Source organism: Stegostoma tigrinum, chromosome 41 (assembly GCF_030684315.1).
Source record: "Stegostoma tigrinum isolate sSteTig4 chromosome 41, sSteTig4.hap1, whole genome shotgun sequence".
Taxonomy (NCBI): domain Eukaryota; kingdom Metazoa; phylum Chordata; class Chondrichthyes; order Orectolobiformes; family Stegostomatidae; genus Stegostoma; species Stegostoma tigrinum.
Genome location: NC_081394.1, coordinates 4,761,649 through 4,780,314, shown reverse-complemented (window position 1 = coordinate 4,780,314; position 18,666 = coordinate 4,761,649). Strand labels below are relative to the sequence as shown.

General features: G+C 52.6%; 1 long non-coding RNA gene across 2 annotated transcripts; it reads left to right on the top strand.

Annotated features, from left to right (window-relative positions):
* Positions 1-5,335: 5,335 nt before the first annotated feature.
* On the top strand, positions 5,336-17,143 carry LOC125448415 (uncharacterized). Of its 2 annotated transcripts, none has more exons than XR_009443113.1 (3): positions 5,336-5,443; positions 16,106-16,168; positions 16,964-17,143. It is a non-coding gene; the product is annotated as an uncharacterized LOC125448415 (long non-coding RNA). The 2 variants fall into 2 exon arrangements; XR_009443112.1 differs by having other exon boundaries at positions 5,399-5,507.
* Positions 17,144-18,666: the final 1,523 nt, after the last annotated feature.

The following is an 18,666-nucleotide window of genomic DNA, read 5'->3' as shown; positions in this document are numbered from 1 at the left end:
TCAAACGCGGAGATGAGGATCGCATGGATCTTTTCCGGGTTAAATCTGATGAACAGCCATCTCGAGTCAAAACATTAGCTTGCTCTCTCCGGCCATGAATGTTGCCTGGCCCACTGGGATCTCTCGCAATTCTTGTTTTCAGTAAATCTGAGCTTCGCATTGGAGAGGGTGAAATGATATTCGAAACACCGAGAAAATTGCAGGATATTTGCAGGGTGAAAGCAGGCCATTCCGCCCACACTGACCCTGCAGAGGGCATCCTGCTCTGACTCTGCTGTTGTAACTCAGCATTTCCCATGTCAAACACACACATCCCTGGGCACGAGAGTACAGCTGACCCACCCTAACCTGGACATCTTTAGACTGTGGGAGAAAACCCACGCAGACACTGGGAGAACGTGAAAGCTCCACACGGACGGTTGCCTGAGGGTGGGATTGAACCTGGGTCCCTGACGCCATCAGGTGCTTACCACTGAGCCACCGTGCCGCCCTAGTAGAGTTGATGAGAGATAATAAAGTGTGAGGCTGGATGAACACAGCAGGCCCAGCAGCATCTCAGGAGCACAAAAGCTGACGTTTCGGGCCTAGACCCTTCATCAGAGAGGGGGATGGGGGGAGGGTTCTGGAATGAATAGGGAGAGAGGGGGAGGCGGACCGAAGATGGAGAGTAAAGAAGATAAGTGGAGAGGAGAGTATAGGTGGGGAGGTAGGGAGGGGTAGGTCAGTCCAGGGAAGACGGACAGGTCAAGGAGGTGGGATGAGGTTAGTAGGTAGCTGGGGGTGCGGCTTGGGGTGGGAGGAAGGGATGGGTGAGAGGAAGAACAGGTTAGGGAGGCAGAGACAGGTTGGACTGGTTTTGGGATGCAGTGGGTGGGGGGGAGGAGCTGGGCTGGTTGTGTGGTGCAGTGGGGGGAGGGGACGAATTGGGCTGGTTGAGGGATGCAGTGGGGGAAGGGGAGATTTTGAAACTGGTGAAGTCCACATTGATACCATATGGCTGCAGGGTTCCCAGGCGGAATATGAGTTGCTGTTCCTGCAACCTTCGGGTGGCATCATTGTGGCACTGCAGGAGGCCCATGATGGACATGTCATCTGAAGAATGGGAGGGGGAGTGGAAATGGTTTGCGACTGGGAGGTGCAGTTGTTTGTTGCGAACTGAGCGGAGGTTGGTGAGAGAGTTGGTTTGCTCCAGGAGACAAAGTTTGGTGCAGGAACCACAGGAACGGTCCTGCGTGGGGAAGAGACCTGGCCAATGCGAGGTCAGTTCCCGAGGTCCGAGTAGGGCTGATGGCCCTGAATAAGTACACAGATAACATGGATGGTGAAAATTTGTAAATCGTGGAGGAGCAAATTGTGCCTGGCTCCTCGGAAGCCTTTCCAACTATTCGGCAACTCGTGGGTTCTCCATTTCCGTCAAGCATTGAAAATACTTTGGAATTGGAGGTGGACATGGCCGCTGTCACTGCCTCTGCTCCCTGAAGAGGAGAATGAATTTCTTCTGAGATGTGCTGGGTACAAGAGGCGAGCTCCTGTGCATTACATGTATCAGAGGCAGAGTTGCAGGCACCTGATCTACTGCTAAAATGCCCCAGAAGGAACTACCAAAAAAGAAGACTGGTCTACATCCTCAGACATAGAGGGGGAGGGGTTTAGTAATTGTAACAAGGTCAGTCATGTGGACGTCCTCTATCCACTACACCCCCTCCCTATCTCTGTAACCCCCTCCAGCCCCTACACCCCCTCCCTATCTCTGTAACCCCCTCCAGCCCCTACACCCCCTCCCTATCTCTGTAACCCCCTCCAGCCCCTACACCCCCTCCCTATCTCTGTAACCCCCTCCAGCCCCGACACCCCCTCCCTATCTCTGTAACCACCTCCATCCCCTACACCCCCTCCCTATCTCTATGACCTCCTGATTGAGCCTGTTCACCTGGTGCAATCAGGGAGCCCTGGCTGATAGTCATGGGAGGGTCTGAGGTCCAGCTCACTCTGAGGGAGGTGGGTCAAGACGCTCCTATGTAAATGAAGGGTGACAGTGAGGAGTTATTTCCCTCTCCTGGTCAGGGAGTCCTGTTTCATGTGAGTCTCTCTCTCTCTCTCTGTCAGGCATCCCTCTGGTGAGAGCTTTCTGAGAAACGGATCACCGAGGCAGACTTTCGAACACAGCAAAGTGGAAATACTCTGTGGCCATGCTCCCTTTGCAAATGGGGAAGTGACGCTGGCTCTGTGCCTCTGTCTGACTGTTCTTGCCAGTTTTAGAGGCGTGCTGTCTGCATTGCTCAACGTGCGTCCCCATCGTCGTCACAGCTGAGGGCGGGGTGGACGGGGTGACACCAGGGGCTGACGTCACGCTGGATCTGGGTGGATGATCTCAGCAGGGGGTGGGGGGGGGGGATTGGGTATCTACCACCCTGCTGATCTCTTAAGGTTAGGGGTGACTGAGAGGGTCGGGCGTGGGCAAGGGTTTAAAATGCCCGAGGGACGAAGGAGCAGCAATTAATGGGGGAAATGGGACAAGCGCCATAAAAACAGTGGGGGAGAGGGGTTAGAGGGGTGGGGGGGGGGCAAAATAGAGAGGGGAAACAGGAGCGGGGTGGAGGTAACTGTAGAGAGGCTATGGAAGAGAGACCAAGACCGTGTGGGATGGATCAAGGAGCCAGGGTGAGGGTGTTAGTGGTCGTGACAAGGAGATGGGACCTGGGGGGATGGGAGGGGGTACAGGGAGGAGGGGGGTGTGAGCCAAGGTTTGCTGACACACCCCAAAACACAGATGGCACTTCACAGTCAATCTCATTGCTGTGGGCCTGGAGTCACGTGTTGGACCAGGCTCGGGGAATCGACGGAAGACTGCGGTCCTAAACGAAAGTGACCATTCCGTCCCCTCCCAATCCAGCATTCCTCCTTTCCAACACTGCAACATCATTCACCTTAACTCAGTGGGAAGTAGTCCCGCAATCCCACCCCCAGTAGCCCCTACACTTCCTCCCTATTTCTGTAACCCCCTCCAGCTCCTACACCCCTCCCTATCTCTGTAGCCCCCTCCATCCCCTACACCCCCTCCCTATCTCTGTAACCCCCTCCAGCCCCTACTCCCTCTCCCTACCTCTGTAAGCCCCTCCAGCCCCTACACCCCCTCCCTATCTCTGTAACCCCCTCCAGCCCCTGCACCCCCTCCCTATCTCTGTAACCCCCTCCAGCCCCTACACCCCCTCCCTATCTATGTAACCCCCTCCAGCCCCTGCACCCCCTCCCTATCTCTGTAACCCCCTCCAGCCCCTACACCCCCTCCCTATCTCTGTAACCCCCTCCAGCCCCAACACCCCCTCCCTATCGCTGTAACCCCCTCCAGCCCCTACACCCCCTCCCTATCTCTGTAACCCCCTCCAGCCCCTACAACCCTCCCTATCTCTGTAACCCCCTCCAGCCCCAACACCCCCTCCCTATCTCTGTAACCCCCTCCAGCCCCTACAACCCTCCCTATCTCTGTAACCCCCTCCAGCCCCTACACCCCTCCCTACCTCTGTAACCCCCTCCAGCCCCTACAACGCTGCCTATCTCTGTAACCCCCTCCAGCCCCTACACCCCCTCCCTATCTCTGTAACCCCCTCCAGCCCCAACACCCCCTCCCTATCTCTGTAACCCCCTCCAGCCCCTACACCCCCTCCCCATCTGTGTAACCCCCTCCAGCCCCTACACCCCTCCCTATCTCTGTAACCCCCTCCAGCCCCTACACTCATCGAATTACTGTTGTAAACATGAAATGGTGCTTTATGGGTGCACTGGCTGCGTTTGTGTCTGTGGGGAGGGATGCTGGGCGAAAACATGGGTCCCACACAGAGTCCAGGACATCTCTGGGAAGGGTCACTGAGCTCCAGTATTATACTGTGTATCTCTCTCTGACACAGACTCCGCCAGACCACCTGAGATCACCCACCTCTCCAGCACACATGTTAGGCATGGAGTAAATCTCCCTGTGACTCTTTCACACTCTTCGTAAAGCTTGCTCTACACTTTGAAAGAAAAAAGTTAACCTACTGCAGAAGTTAGTCTCCCTCTACACTGTCCCCCTATCAAACACTCCCTCGACAGGGACAGCACAGGGTTAGAGACAGAGTAAAGCTCCCTCTACACTGTCCTCTTTGGACAGGCACAGGATGGGTTTAGATACAGAGTGAAGCTCTCTCTACACTGTCCCCCATCAAACACTCCCAGGGACAGGGACAGCATAGGGTTAGATACAGAGTGAAGCTCTCTCTACACTGTCCCCCAGCAAACCCTCCCAGGGACAGGGACAGGGACAGCACGGGGCCCTCTTGGTGCTGCTGGCTCTCGTTGACCTATCTCCCACGCACCCACGGAAACGATCTAACTTCTCTCGCTCTCTGTTCCCTTTTCTCCTGACCTTAAAGTTCTGTCTGAGAAAGAACAGAGACACCGTCTCTCGCCACAACCTCCCAGTCCACTCCCCTGCCGCTCCCCGAAATTACAAGTCACCATTTTAGAATTTCTGCCTCAGGAAGTGGGAACCTGTGACATTTGGTCAGAATAATAATACATCTCATCAAGTTCTATTACACCGAGATCCCAAAAACTATGCTGCTGGTTCTATATGACCCTTAGCCTATGCTACCCAGCAAAACCAATCCCAGCAGCTGACACTGTTGAGCTGTACAGCCCGGGAACAGACCCTTCGGCCCAACTCGTCCTTGCTGACCACATTCCCAAACTAAATTAGTTAGCATTTGGCCCATATCCCTCCAAACACTTCCTATCCATGTACCCAACTTTTAAATGCTGTAATTGTACCAGCCCCCACCACTTCCTCTGGCAGCTCATTCCATACACACACCACCCTCTGTGTGAAAATGTTGTTCCTTAGATCTCTTTTAAGTCTTTCCTCTCTCACCTCAAACTTATGCCCCACTAGTTTTGGACTCCCCTACTTCGGAGATAAAGACCATAACTGGTTTCCCTCTAAATGCCCTTCATGATTTTACAATGTCAACCCTCAGCCTCCGACGCTCCAGGGAAAATAGCCCCAGCCCATCCAGCCCCTCCCTATAGTTCTTCCTTTCGTTCCCAGCAACTGGTGAATCCTGGTGAATATTTTCTGCGCCATTTCATGTTGAACAAGCCCTGAATTTAGAAATTGAGAATTGAAAGCTGGTTGAGTTTCATAAATGCCTTTTAGGGAAGGAAATCTTTGTTGAGGCCGATTCCAAATCTGGCCCCTAAGTCATTTCACACAACAACTGAAGGTGTTTAGCTCTGAAAGAGTCCAGCCAGGTCTGCAGTTCAGTGGCAATTAATGATTGCGATAAGTGCCAGCCGTGCCAAACACGGCAAATGGGGAAAAAGAACCAAAGTCCAAAGTAAAAATTCCACACTGTTATTGCCGCACTGTCGGAGGGTCAGTGCTGAAGGAGCGCCGTACTGTCGGAGGGTCAGTGCTGAGGGAGTGGGCACAGTCGGAGGGTCAGTGCTGAGGGAGTGGGCACTGTCGGAAGGTCAGTGCTGAGGGAGCGCTGCACTGTCGGAGGGTCAGTGCTGAGGGAGCGGGCACTGTCGGAGGGTCAGTGCTGAGGGAGCGCCGCACTGTCGGAGGGTCAGTGCTGAGGGAGTGGGCACTGTCGGAGGGTCAGTGCTGAGGGAGTGGGCACTGTCAGAGGGTCAGTGCTGAGGGTGCGGGCACTGTCGGAGGGTCAGTGCTGAGGGAGCGGGCACTGTCAGAGGGTCAGTACAGAGCGAATGGGCACTGTCGGAGGGTCAGTGCTGAGGGTACGGGCACTGTCGGAGGATCAGTGCTGAGGGAGCGGGCACTGTCAGAGGGTCAGTGCAGAGCGAATGGGCACTGTCGGAGGGTCAGTGCTGACGGAGTGGGCACTGTTGGAGGGTCAGTGCTGAGGGAGCGGGCACTGTCGGAGGGTCAGTGCTGAGGGAGCGGTCACTTTCAGAGGGTCAGTGCTGAGGCACTGTCAGAGGGTCAGTGCTGAGGGTGCGAGCACTGTCGGAGGGTCAGTGCTGAGGGAGTGGGCACTGTCAGAGTGTCAGTGCTGAGGGAGTGGGCACTGTTGGAGGGTCAGAGCTGAGGGAGCGGGCACTGTTGGAGGGTCAGTACTGAGGGAGCGGGCACTTTCGGAGGGTCAGTGCTGAGGGAGTGGGCACTGTCGGAGGGTCAGTGCTGAGGGAGTGGGCACTGTCAGAGGGTCAGTGCTGAGGGAGTTCTACATGTCGGAAGGTCAGTGCTGAGGGAGCACCGCACTGTCGGAGGGTCAGTGCTGAGGGAGCGGGCACTGTTGGAGGGTCAGAACTGAGGGAGCGGGCACTGTCGGAGGTTCAGTGCTCAGGGAGTGGGCACTGTCAGAGTGTCAGTGCTGAGGGAGTGGGCACTGTTGGAGAGTCAGTGCTGAGGGAATGGGTACTGTCAGAGGGTCAGTGCTGAGGGAGCGGGCACTGTTGCAGGTTCAGTGCTGAGGGAGTGGGCACTCTCAGAGGGTCAGTGCTGAGGGAGCTGGCACTGTTGGAGGGTCAGTGCTGAGGGAGTGGGCACTGTCAGAGAATCAGTGCTGCGGGAGTGGGCACTGTTGGAGGGTCAGTGCTGAGGGAACGCCGCTCTGTCGGAGGGTCAGTGCTGAGGGAGTGCCACACTGTTGGAGGGTCAGTGCTGAGGGAGCGGGCACTGTCGGAAGGTCAGTGCTGAGGGAGTGGGCACTGTTGGAGGGTCAGTGCTGACGGAGCGCAGCACTGTCGGAGGGTCAGTGCTGAGGGAACTCCGCACTGTCAGAGGGTCAGTGCTGAGGGAGCGGGCACTGTTGGAGGGTCAGTGCTGAGAGAGCGCAGCACTGTCGGAGGGTCAGTGCTGTGGGAGTGGGCACTGGCAGAGGGTCAGTGCTGAGGGAGCGGGCACTGTTGGAAGGTCAGTGCTGAGGGAGCGGGCACTGTTGAAGGGTCAGTGCTGAGGGAGCGGGCACTGTCTGAGGGTCAGTGCTGAGGGAGCACTGCACTGTTGGAGGGTCAGAGCTGAGTGAGTGGGCACTGTCGGAGGGTCAGTGCTGAGGGAGCGGGCAGTGTCGGAGGGTCAGTGCTAAGGGAATGGGCACTGTCGGAGGGTCAGTGCTGAGGGAGTGGGCACTGTCGGAGGGTCAGTGCTGAGGGAGTGGGCACTGTCGGAGGGTCTATGCTGAGGGAGGGCCGGCTACGGCCAAAATATCGAATGGCTCAAAGGCAGAGTTTGATTCAGCTTTTCAGGCCAAACCGTTCAAAGTGTCCCTGCGGAGAATTGGGGAAGTCAGGACTGAATTGAATGATCAACCATGATCATAATGAATGATGGAGCATGCTCGAAGGGCTGAATGTCCTCCTCCAGCTCCTATCTCCCAAGTTGCCATGTTTTGTATGTTTCATTGACCTGTGTCCCTGTGAGTGACACATCCCAGAGATACTATGTGGAGGAACGGTGGGGTTACGAGCTCACTGGTGTGTCAGGCTGGGGTGTGTCCGTGGGAGGTTTTTTCTTCTGGAGATCTGCAGACAATATTCAAACCCCTGCCTACTTCTGCAAAGAAGAAAATGTATTTGGGTCTTATAGGTGGGATCCTGCTGTGCCCTTTTTGTTTGCCACGCTTCCTGACTGTCCTGTGGAGTGATTAATTGTCTGGAATTGGAGGGATTTGGAGCATAATAGGAAGGGCACTTGACTTCATCTGTACAAAGGTCTGGTGAGACTACACCTGGAGTACTGTGAGCAGCTTTGGTCCCTATTTTACAAAAGGTATCATTTCATTGGAGGCACTTCAGAGAAGGTTCACCCCGGATGGTCCTAGGATGGAGGGATCATCTGAGGAGGAAAGGTGAAATGGGTTGGGTTTCTACACTCTGCAGTTTAGCAGAACGAGAGGCAATTTCATCGAAATATATCTCGATAAATCAGGTCTGGACCAGACCTGAAATGTCAGCTTTCCTGCTCCTCTGATGCTGCCTGGCCTGCTGCTTTCATCCAGCTCTCCACCTTGTTATCTCAGCTTCTCCAGCATCTGCAGTTCATACCATCTCTCGATCAATGTGAACCCATCTTTGGGCCACATGGAGGAAATTTCAAGGGGGTGAAAGGAGACGTTCAGCAAAATCCCACGAACCTAGCGAATGTCAGGAAGCCTCTCAGTGCTGAACTAGCAGATGAAAATCTCCAGGAGACCTCACTCTCTCTTCATTGAGGTCTCGCTCAGCTGAAACTGGGCAGTGAGCCAATTAGGCCGAAGTAAGATTCTGACTCCTATTATGGGTGTGCGAGGAATTCCTGCGGCACATGGCAGAACCGACTGTTTGTCTCTCGGTCAGGGATTTTTTTATTTTTTATTTGCGTTGTATTTGGGAATGTCCCTACCCGTAGGTTCCCTGTAAAGTTGAGCCAATCTGTCATTCTATGAATCCTGAGCCAGGATACACTTTTGCAAACTTGCTGGTCCGAGAGATCGGTCCCCGAGCAGCACGGCCCGAAAATCCACTCGAGGAACTGTTCAACCCCCACTTCAGTAATGGGCGGGCATGGGGTTACGCGAGACATTCACAATTCAGAGCTCCCCTGAGCGGCTCAGATACTGAGACACAATTGGGCACAGTGAACCACTGATTAACCCAGATCAGACCAAGCGATCTGGGCACAGAATTTTTAGTCCCCGTGCTCAGACGCAGCTCCCTACTGGAGAAGTCCCACAGTATCCCACAAGGTGCGTTGAGATTCTCATCCTCCACAGTACAAACTCTCCAGCTCATAGCACACTCGTCCGTCTGTTGGCCCTGAACAATCAGGTCGCACGCTGAGATTCAGATCTCTGCTTCGATAGGCCGCATAACCGTTTCCCTAAACAGACCATGTTAGCTTAGCCAACAAATAAAGCCTGGAAATTTTCACTGGCGCAGACATCGGGTGCAAACATTTAAACGCATTGTAAAGCTCCACGTAAAGTATTTTCGACTCTTAAGCAGAAAGTAAAGCTCACTCTACACTGTCCTCCCATCAAACACTCCCAGGGACAGGGACAGCACGGGGTTAGATAGAGAGTAAAACTTCCTCTACACTGTCCCCCCTCAAACACTCCCAGCACAGGAGCATTATGGGGTTAGATACAGGGTGAAGCTACCTCTACACTGTCCCTCATCACACACTACCAGCACAGGGACATTATGGGATTAGCTACAGGGTGAAGCTACCTCTACACTGTCCCTCATCACACACTACCAGCACAGGGACATTACGGGGTTAGATACAGGGTGAAGCTCCCTCTACACAGTTCCCCATCAAACACTCCGAGGACAGAGACAGCACGGGGTTAGATACACAGTAAAGCTGCCTCTACACCGTATCTATCGTTGAAAGCATTTCTAACCCCATGCTGTTTTGCATTGGAACATTGCTGAGGGATTTCTGGATCTGACTCTTCTAGGAATGATAAATTCCCCAGCTCATTTATTGGCACAGCAATTGCATTGCCGCTTTAGCGCAAGGATAACTGTAGCCAAGGACTTTGAAATGAGAAAAAAAGGAGGCATACGTCAGGTTTAGGAAGACAGAACTATCAAAGAATACGGAGAAAGCTGGAATCAGCTGAAATACAGAGTTGGGAGAGCTCAGAGAATCCATGAAATTTCCTTGAAAAACAGGAGTTGGATAAAATCTCGAAGCATTTTCTCCGTATCTGTTGAGTGAGAGGTCGCTGAGGAAAGGGTGGGTCTGCTCAGAAACAAAGGAGGGAAATTATACATGGATGTCCAGGAAATTGGGGAAATTCTTAGTAAATATTTTACACTGGCATTCACAGAGCAGGACATGTTGATGGTGAGTCTCAGTGGGGAGACGTTGATATTCCAGGGCATGTTAATACAAAAATGTGGATAAAAACCGAAAGAACTGCAGATGCTGGAAATCAGGAACAGAAACAGAAGTTGCTAGAAAAGCTCAGCAGGTCTGGCAGCATCTGTGAAGGATAAAAAAATCAGAGGTCATGTTTCGTGTCCACTGACCCTTCCTCAGAACTGATGGTAGCTGGGAAAATGTTAGTAATCTGTCGTTACATGTTTCTGGTTCTTAGTCACTAACAACTATTCACTCTCCCAGCCAGATCACCATCAACTCCTTTGTCTGTCTAACTGCCCTTGTCTCTCTTCAAGCTCCATCCCTTATCCCATCATTTACTCTGTACCCCATCTACTTCCCTGTTTAAACCAACATTTTCCCAGCTACAGGTATAGCACAGCGTGGAGCTTTTGTAAGTGTGTAATCTCCCAAAGAAGGGCCCTCACCCCAAAACGTCAGCTTTCCTGCTCCTCTGATGCTGCTTGGCCTGCTGTGTTCCTCCAGGTCCACACCTTGTTATCTCTGACTCCATCATTGGCAGTTCTTGCTGTGTCTGATTTTCCCAGCTACCAGGAGCTCTGAGGAAGCGTCCCCAGACCCAAAATATTAACAATCAAGGTGGTGTTAGGTACGCTTGCCGTTATTGGTCAGTGCCTTGAGTAAAGGAGTTGGGAGGGTCATGTTGCATCTGCACAGGACATTGGTTAGGTCACTTTTGGAAAACTGCCTTCAATTCTGGTCTGCAAAGGTGCAGAGCTGGATGAACACAGCAGGCCAAGCAGCATCAGAGGAGCAGGAAAGCTGACCTGTCGGGCCTAGACCCTTCTTCAGAAATGGTCTTCAATTCTGGTCACCCCCATCCCAGGCCCCAAGATGACATTCCATATTAAGCAGAGGTTCACCTGCACATCTGCCAATGTGGTATACTGCATCCACTGTACCCGGTGTGGCATCCTCTACATTGGGGAAACCAAGCGGAGGCTTGGGGACCGCTTTGCAGTACACCTCCGCTCGGTTCGCAATAAACAACTGAACCTCCAGTCGCAAACCATTTCCACTCCCCCTCCCATTCTTTAGATGACATGTCCATCATGGGCCTCCTGCAGTGCCACAATGATGCCATCCGAAGGTTGCAGGAACAGCAACTCATATTCCGCTTGGGAACCCTGCAGCCCAATGGCATCAATGTGAACTTCACCAGCTTCAAAATCTCCCCTTCCCCCACCGCATCCCAAAACCAGCCCAGTTGGTCCCCTCCCCCCACTGCATCCCAAAACCAGCCCAGCTCATCCCCTCCACCCACTGCATCCCAAAGCCAGTCCAACCTGTTTCTGCCTCCCTAACCTGTTCTTCCTCTCACCCATCCCTTCCTCCCACCCCAAGCCGCACCTCCATCTCCTACCTACTAACCTCATCCCACCTCCTTGACCTGTCCATCTTCCCTGGACTGACCTATCCCCTCCCTACCTTCCCACCTATACTCTCCTCTCCACCTATCTTCTCTTCTCCATCTTCGGTCCGCCTCCCCCTCTCTCCCTATTTATTCCAGAATCCTCACCCCATCCCCCTCTCTAATGAAGGGTCTAGGCCCGAAACGTCAGCTTCTGTGTTCCTGAGATGCTGCTGGGCCTGCTGTGTTCATCCAGCCTCACATTTTATTATCTTCAATTCTGGTCTCCCTGCTATTGGAAGGATGTTGTTAAATTTGAAAGGGTTCAGCTAAGATTTAAGGATGTTGAAGGGTTTGAGCTACAGGGAAAGGCTAAATAGGCTGATGCTATTTTCCCTGGAGCATTGGAGGCTGAAGGATTACCTTATAGTCGTTTATAAAATAGTGAGGGGCGTGGATAGGGACTTAAGGAGTAGCCTGTTCAGGCAGACGGTGGTGCATGTATGGAATGAGCTGCCAGAGGATGTGATGGAATCCCATGTAATCTGGAATGAGCTGCGAAGTTGGATGCAGAACAGGTCTGGTGTTGGAAGACAGATTGAGGCAGCGGGAGAGCATTTTTCTGGCTGGAGATGTGCGACCAGTGGTGCTCGGCAGGGATCAGTGCTGGGGCCTCTGGTTGTTTGTAATATTTATATCGATGGTTTGGAGCAGAATGTAGGTGACACAATTAATGCGTCTGTGGATGGCACAAAGGTTGGGGAAGCTGTGAGGGTGATTGGGCAGAGGGGACGGCAGGATTTCGACGGGCTGGAGACGTCAGGTGGAGGAATAGCAGACGGAGTTTAGTCTGGGCAAAGGCCAGACGATGCATTTTGGAAGATGCAATGCAGGAGAGAAATGGACAGTAATACGGTGGGCAGCATCGACAGAGCGAGCAGGTCCACAGTACAAAGTCCAATCTCAAGTTGATAAGGGGCTCAAGGGGATTTGGCAGCCTTGTCTTCACCGGACAGGGTGTTTGGGTATGAAAATTGCCGAGCCATGTTGTAGGCAGGCTGTGTTGAATTTGAGTGAGACCACATTTGGAATATTGCCAGATTATCAGAAGTAGGTGGAGGCTTTGGTAAGGAGGCAGGAACGATTTACCAGGATGTTGTCTGGTACCGGGGGAGGGGGGGAGGGTGGTGGAGGGTGTTGGGGGCGCGATATTAGCTGTTTGAAGTGGTTGAACAAACCCTTTATGTTTCCACTTAAACTTTGAAGGATGGGGTTGGAGTGGGGCGTACAATCTGATCAAGAGGGATGGATAGTCAGAGTCTTTGATTCAGGACAGAGATGTCAGTTACCAGGGTCTAAGGTAGGTTCAAAGGAGATGTGAGAGGCAGATTTTTACACAGAGGCTCGTGGGTGCCCGGAACATGCGACCAGAGGACATGGTAGAGGTGGAAGGTTTAAGAGATGGTAGGAACTGCCGATGTTGGAGAATCTGAGATAACAAGGTGCAGAGCTGGATGAACGTGGCAGGCCAAGCGTCATCAGAGGAGCAGGAAAGCTGACGTTTCGGGCCTGGCTTCCGAAGAATGAAGAAGGCTCCAGACTGGAAACGTCAGCTTTCCTGCTCCTCTGATGCTGCTTGGCCTGCTGTGTTCATCCAGCTCCGCACAAAGTTTAAGAGATGACATATGAACAGGCAAGGAATAGAGAGGTACAGGCGCTGTGGACGCTAAAAAGGTTTTCAGTTCAGAAAGACAATGATGTGTTAGCACAGTCTTAGTGGGCCGAGTGGCCTGTTCCTTGTTCTAATAGTTATCCAGTCAATCAAATTGGAGATTTAGATCCCAGCCATGAACCTGGTGGTGCCTGGAAAATGAAATGACGCATGTGATCCAAAATGGCATCCTCCAGGAAGATGAGAAAAGCCAACATAGAAACCTCAGTCATTCCCAGTCCTCGCTGAGTGTAAAATCCCAGGCTGTTCCAGGCGAGCCAAGTCAGGAAAAGTCAGAAGCAATATTCGGATGGATTGCCCAAAGCTGATCTTCATTTCAAATGAACTCCTGGAAGAAGACATGCGTGTGTGAGAGAGAGAGGGAGAGACAAATGTTTAGGATGGGCTGGAGGGTGTTACAGGGATAGGAAGGGGGATTAGGGGCTGGAGGGGGTTACAGAGATAGGGAGGGGGTGTAGGGGCTGGAGAAGGGTTACAGGGATAGGGAGGGGGTGTAGGGGCTGAAGGGGGTTACAGAGATAGGGAGGGGGTGTAGGGGCTGGAGAGGGGTTACAGAGATAGGGAAAGGGTGTAGAGGCTGGAGGGAGTTACTGAGATAGGGAGGGGGTGTAGGGGCTGGAGGAGGTCACAGAGATAGGGAGGGGGTGTAGGAGCTGGAGGAGGTTACAGAGATTGTGAGGGAGTGTAGGGGCTGGAGGGGGTTACAGAGATGGGGAGGGGGTGTAGGAGCTGGAGGGGGTCACAGAGATGGGGAGGGGGTGTAGGGTTTGGAGGGAGTTACAGAGGTAGGGAGGGGGTGTAGGGGCCGTAGGGGGTTACAGAGATAGGGAGGGGGTGTAGGGGCTGGAGAGGGGTTACAGAGATAGGGAAAGGGTGTAGAGGCTGGAGGGAGTTACTGAGATAGGGAGGGGGTGTAGGGGCTGGAGGAGGTCACAGAGATAGGGAGGGGGTGTAGGAGCTGGAGGAGGTTACAGAGATTGTGAGGGAGTGTAGGGGCTGGAGGGGGTTACAGAGATGGGGAGGGGGTGTAGGGGCCGTAGGGGGTTACAGAGATAGGGAGGGGGTGTAGGGGCTGGAGGGGTTTACAGAGATATGGAGGGGGTGTAGGGGCTGGAGGGGGTTACAGAGATAGGGAGGGGGTGTAGGGGCTGGAGGAGGTTATAGAGATAGGGAGGGAGTGTAGGGGCTGGAGGGGGTTACAGAGATAGTGAGATAGCCAATAGCAGGAGTCGAACAGTAGGAGGATAATTTGACCCCTGAGCTTATTTCCTGCCTGGAAGCCAGTGGAATCAGTGAGTGATCGGTGGATCGTGAGTGCTCAAGATTCAGTCATGGGAAGGTGGGAGGGTTTGAACATCTTATCACTGTGGTGGGAAGGGGATGGGCCTATCCCCAGAGGCTAGGCACGAGGCCAGGCTGCCCTAAGAACTTTCTTTCTCTGGAATTTGACAGGGAGTATGTGAGTAATGTAAAATCCCAGCTGCCAGTGCCAGAATAGAACATAGAACACAGTACATAGAACATAGAACATAGAACGTAGAACGTAGAATTTAGAACATAGAACATAGAACATAGAACGTAGAACATAGAACATAGAACATAGAACATAGAACATAGAACAGTACAGCACAGTACAGGCCCTTCAGCCCACGATATTGTGCTGACCTATCATCCTACTAAGATCAATCTACACTGCATACCCTACATTTTACTATCCTCCATGTGCCTATCCAAGAGTCGCTTAAAGGTCTCTAAAGTATCTGATTCCATTACCACAGCCGGCAGCACATTCCACACACCCACCACCCTCTGTGTAAAGATCCTACCTCTGACGTCTCCCCTATACCTTCCTCCAATCACCTTAAAATTATGCCCCCTCATAACAGTCATTTCCACCCCGGGAAAAAGTCTCCAGCTATGCACTCGATCTATGCCTCTCATCACCTTGTAAACCTTTGTCAAGTCACCTCTCATCCTTCTTCACCCCAATGAGAAAAGCCCAAGCTCCTCAAACTTTCCTCATAAGACCTGCCCTCCAGGCCAAGCAGCATCCTGGTAAATCTCCTCTGCACCCTCTCTAAAGCTTCCATATCTTTCCGACAATGAGGTGACCAGAACTGAACACAATATTCCAAGTGTGATCTAACCAGAGTTTTATAGAGCTGCAGCATAACTCCACAGATCTTATACTCAATTCCCCTGCCATATCTCCGAGATCACTCACAAACCCTTGAAACGAGCAACATTTTGCCGACCTCATTGCCAATATGGCTGTACGCTGAACGCGAGAGCGTGACGATGGATCTGTAATGTGTGCGTGAGGCTTTGGTTGGGGAATAGGTTCTCATTGTATGCCTTGTTCACTCAATAGTAACTGTTTGTCTCTCACATTTGGAGCTCCGAGTTACTGTGGTTTCAACCATTAACCCACACGAACTCTTTTGGCGCTTTCATGGGCATTGGGAATGGCTGGTTCAACCCAGTATTTCTTGCCCCCGATTCCTAGTTGCCTCGCCCTGAGGAGGTGGGGGTGAGCTGGCTTCTTGAGCCGCTGCGGTCCCCATGTGCTGTGGGTTGACCCACAATGTCCCCTTAGGGAGGGAATTCCAGGATTCTGACCCAGCGACACTGAAGGAACGGCGATATATTCCCAAGTCAGGATGGGGAGTGGAGGGGAACTTGCAGGGGGCTGGTGTTCCCATGTATCTGCTGCCCCTTGTCGTTCTGGATGGAAGTGGGTCGTGGGTTTGGAAGATGCTGCCTGAGGATCTTTGGTGAATTTCTGCAACGCGTCTTGTAGATGGTACACACTGCTGCGACTGAGCGTCGGTGGGGGGAGGGAGTGGGATGTTTGTGGATGTGGGGCCAATCGAGCGGGGGCTGCTCTGTCCTGGATGGTGTCGAGCTTCTTGAGTGTTGTTGGAGCTGCCCCCATCCAGGGGCAAGTGGGGAGTATTCCATCCCCCTCCTGACTTATGCCTTGGGGATGGTGGGACAGGCTTTGGGGGGAGCCGGGAGGGGAATTACTCGCTGCAGGATTCCCAGCCTCTGACCTGATTGTGAAGTCAGTTTATGTGGTGGGTCCAGTTCAATTTCTCATGAATTGATTACGAAGTATGTTTATCCTCAGGAAACAGTGAGGGTCACCCTAATGAATATGAAGACACGCTGACGAAATATATATTGGCTCAAGGTACACTTTCACTGTCGGAGGGTCAGTGCTGAGGGAGCGGGCACTGTCGGAGGGTCAGTGCTGAGGGAGCGGGCACTGTCGGACGGTCAGTGCTGAGGGAGCGCTGCACTGTCGGAGGGTCAGTGCTGAGGGAGCGGGCACTGTCGGAGGGCCAGTGCTGAGGGAGTGGGCACTGTCGGAGGGCCAGTGCTGAGGGAGTGGGCACTGTCGGAGGGTCAGTGCTGAGGGAGTGGGCACTGTCAGAGGGTCGGTGCTGAGGGAGCGCCGCACTGTCAGAGGGTCAGTGCTGAGGGAGCACCGCATTGTCGGAGGGTCAGTGCTGAGGGAGTGGGCACTGTCGGAGGGTCAGTGCTGAGGGAGCGCCACACTGTCGGAGGGTCAGTGCTGAGGGAGCATAACGGTGTCGATATTTGCCCTCTTAGCTGGATGAAACAAATCATGGGGCTTTTGCTGGGAAGACGAAAAGTCAGGAATTCTTTCCCATGTCCTGGGCCTGAAATGTATCCCTGAAACAATGCCAGTGTGTGACATGATCCTCTGCATCACTGTGGCAGAGTCAATTATGAGATCTTTCTTGTGCCTCGCACCTATTGTAAAAGGAAGCAGCTCATTGGCTGCACAGAGGTTTGAGATGTTCTGCTTGTGGGGTGGGCGCTATAGAAATGCACAGTCTTTGTAAGCCTGGAAGCAAGTCTGCAGAATAGCAAAAGAAGGTCTAGCTGACGTCTCCCTTTCTGAGCCCATTTGGATCCTCCTGTCTGCCTCTATTTCTGCCATTTTTCCTTTCAAATGCAGGTCCGAAATGGAGCCTGGGACTTTCCTGGATTCTCTGAGTCATGGTCATCCCCTATGGTCTCGGTGAGGGGCTGTGATGGGGACAATCGTCTGGAACCCCTTTGAAAGGGGAAGTCTCATTTAATGAGCAGCTGGCCCAAGGAACACCAAGCGCTTTTCAAATCCTGATTTCTTTGTGTTTGTGAAAATGAAAATAAACACTCGTTGCTCCAAGAATGAGGATTTTCTGGGCTGCACAGTGCTCTGCGGGACCCTGGGTTCGAGTCTGGCCTCGGTTAACTGTGTTGGTCCTCTCTGCCTGGGATCGCCTATCTGTGCGCCCCACTTTCCTTTCCCTGCCAAAGATGTGTGGGTTTATTTGAACTGGCCTTGGGAAAGTAGACCTCGTGCCAGGTGATGTGCAAGCGAGGTGGGTTAGCCTTGGGGTTAATGCTGGGTTACAGGGCTAGGGTGGACTCGATGGGCTGAGTGGCCTGCTTCCACACTGTAGGGATTCGGTGATTGACCTCTGCACTGTGCCCCTCCCCACAATCCCCAGACATCATCTCTATGAGGTGATGGTTGTGGAGATGAATGAGGGGGGTTTGGAGGAGGCGCGTATTGATGCAGAGGGAGCGAATGGCCTGATGCCACAGGGTGGAACAGAGGGAAATCCAGTCAGAGAGATTGTGAACTCAGCCCGATCTGGGATTTCCCCTGTGACTCTGAGCCAGGATCACTCCGTGTTTGACAGTGAGGTTTCAGGGGAACGCCTCAGTGAGCCCCAGAGCAATGATTCAGTCTTAATGTTCTTAAGATAGCAAGCCCTTTCAAATGTCTACATGAAGTACTTTCTGTTAATGATCCCAAGAGACAGGCAGATTTCACTCAGGCTGGGGTGGGGACAAGATTACGGAGGCTGTATGTAGCTAATGATTTAGCAGCATTTCTATCAGCTCTGTCCCCCCTTCTCCCTCTATCTCTCCCTTTGACTGTATCGTTTCTCCCTCTGACTCTATCTCTCCCTCTCTCACTCTCTTTCTCTCTCTGACTGAAACTCCTCTCTCTCCGTCTATCTCTCTCTGATTCTATCTCTCTGTCTCTGTACCCATCGCTCTCCCTCTGTCTCCTTATCCCTCTGATTTTACATCTCTTAATCTCTGTGTATCTCTCTTATTTCTATGTGTCTCTCTCTTCTTCACTCTCTGAATCTATCTCTCTATCTCTAAGTGTGCATCGCTCTGCCCCTCCCTCCCTCCCTCCATCTCTCTCTCTCTCAGTCTCCCTCTCTGATTTTATCTCTCTGCCTCTGTCTCCTGTTGCCTCTCACTGTGGTTCTCTGTCTTTTATTCTATTTCTCTAGCTCTATGTTTCTCTCTCTCTCTTTCTCTGTTTCTCCTTTACTGTATCTCTCTCTCTCTGACTGTACCACTCTGTTTCTGTATCTCTCCCTGTCCCTCCTTCTCTCTGTCTGACTATCGCTCTCTGATTTTCTCTCTCTATGCCTCTCCATCTCTATCCATGTCTCTCTCTCCCTCTCTCTCTCTATCTCACTGTCTGTGTCTCTCTGACGCTGTTCCTGTCTCTTGGTCTTTATCACTATCTCTATGTCTCTCTTCCTTTCTGTTTGTTTATCTCTGTTTCTGTGAGTGCATTGCATTCCCTCTGCTTCTTCGCTCCGACTCTACCTAGGCATCTGTTGATGTGTGTGTGTCTCTCTCTCT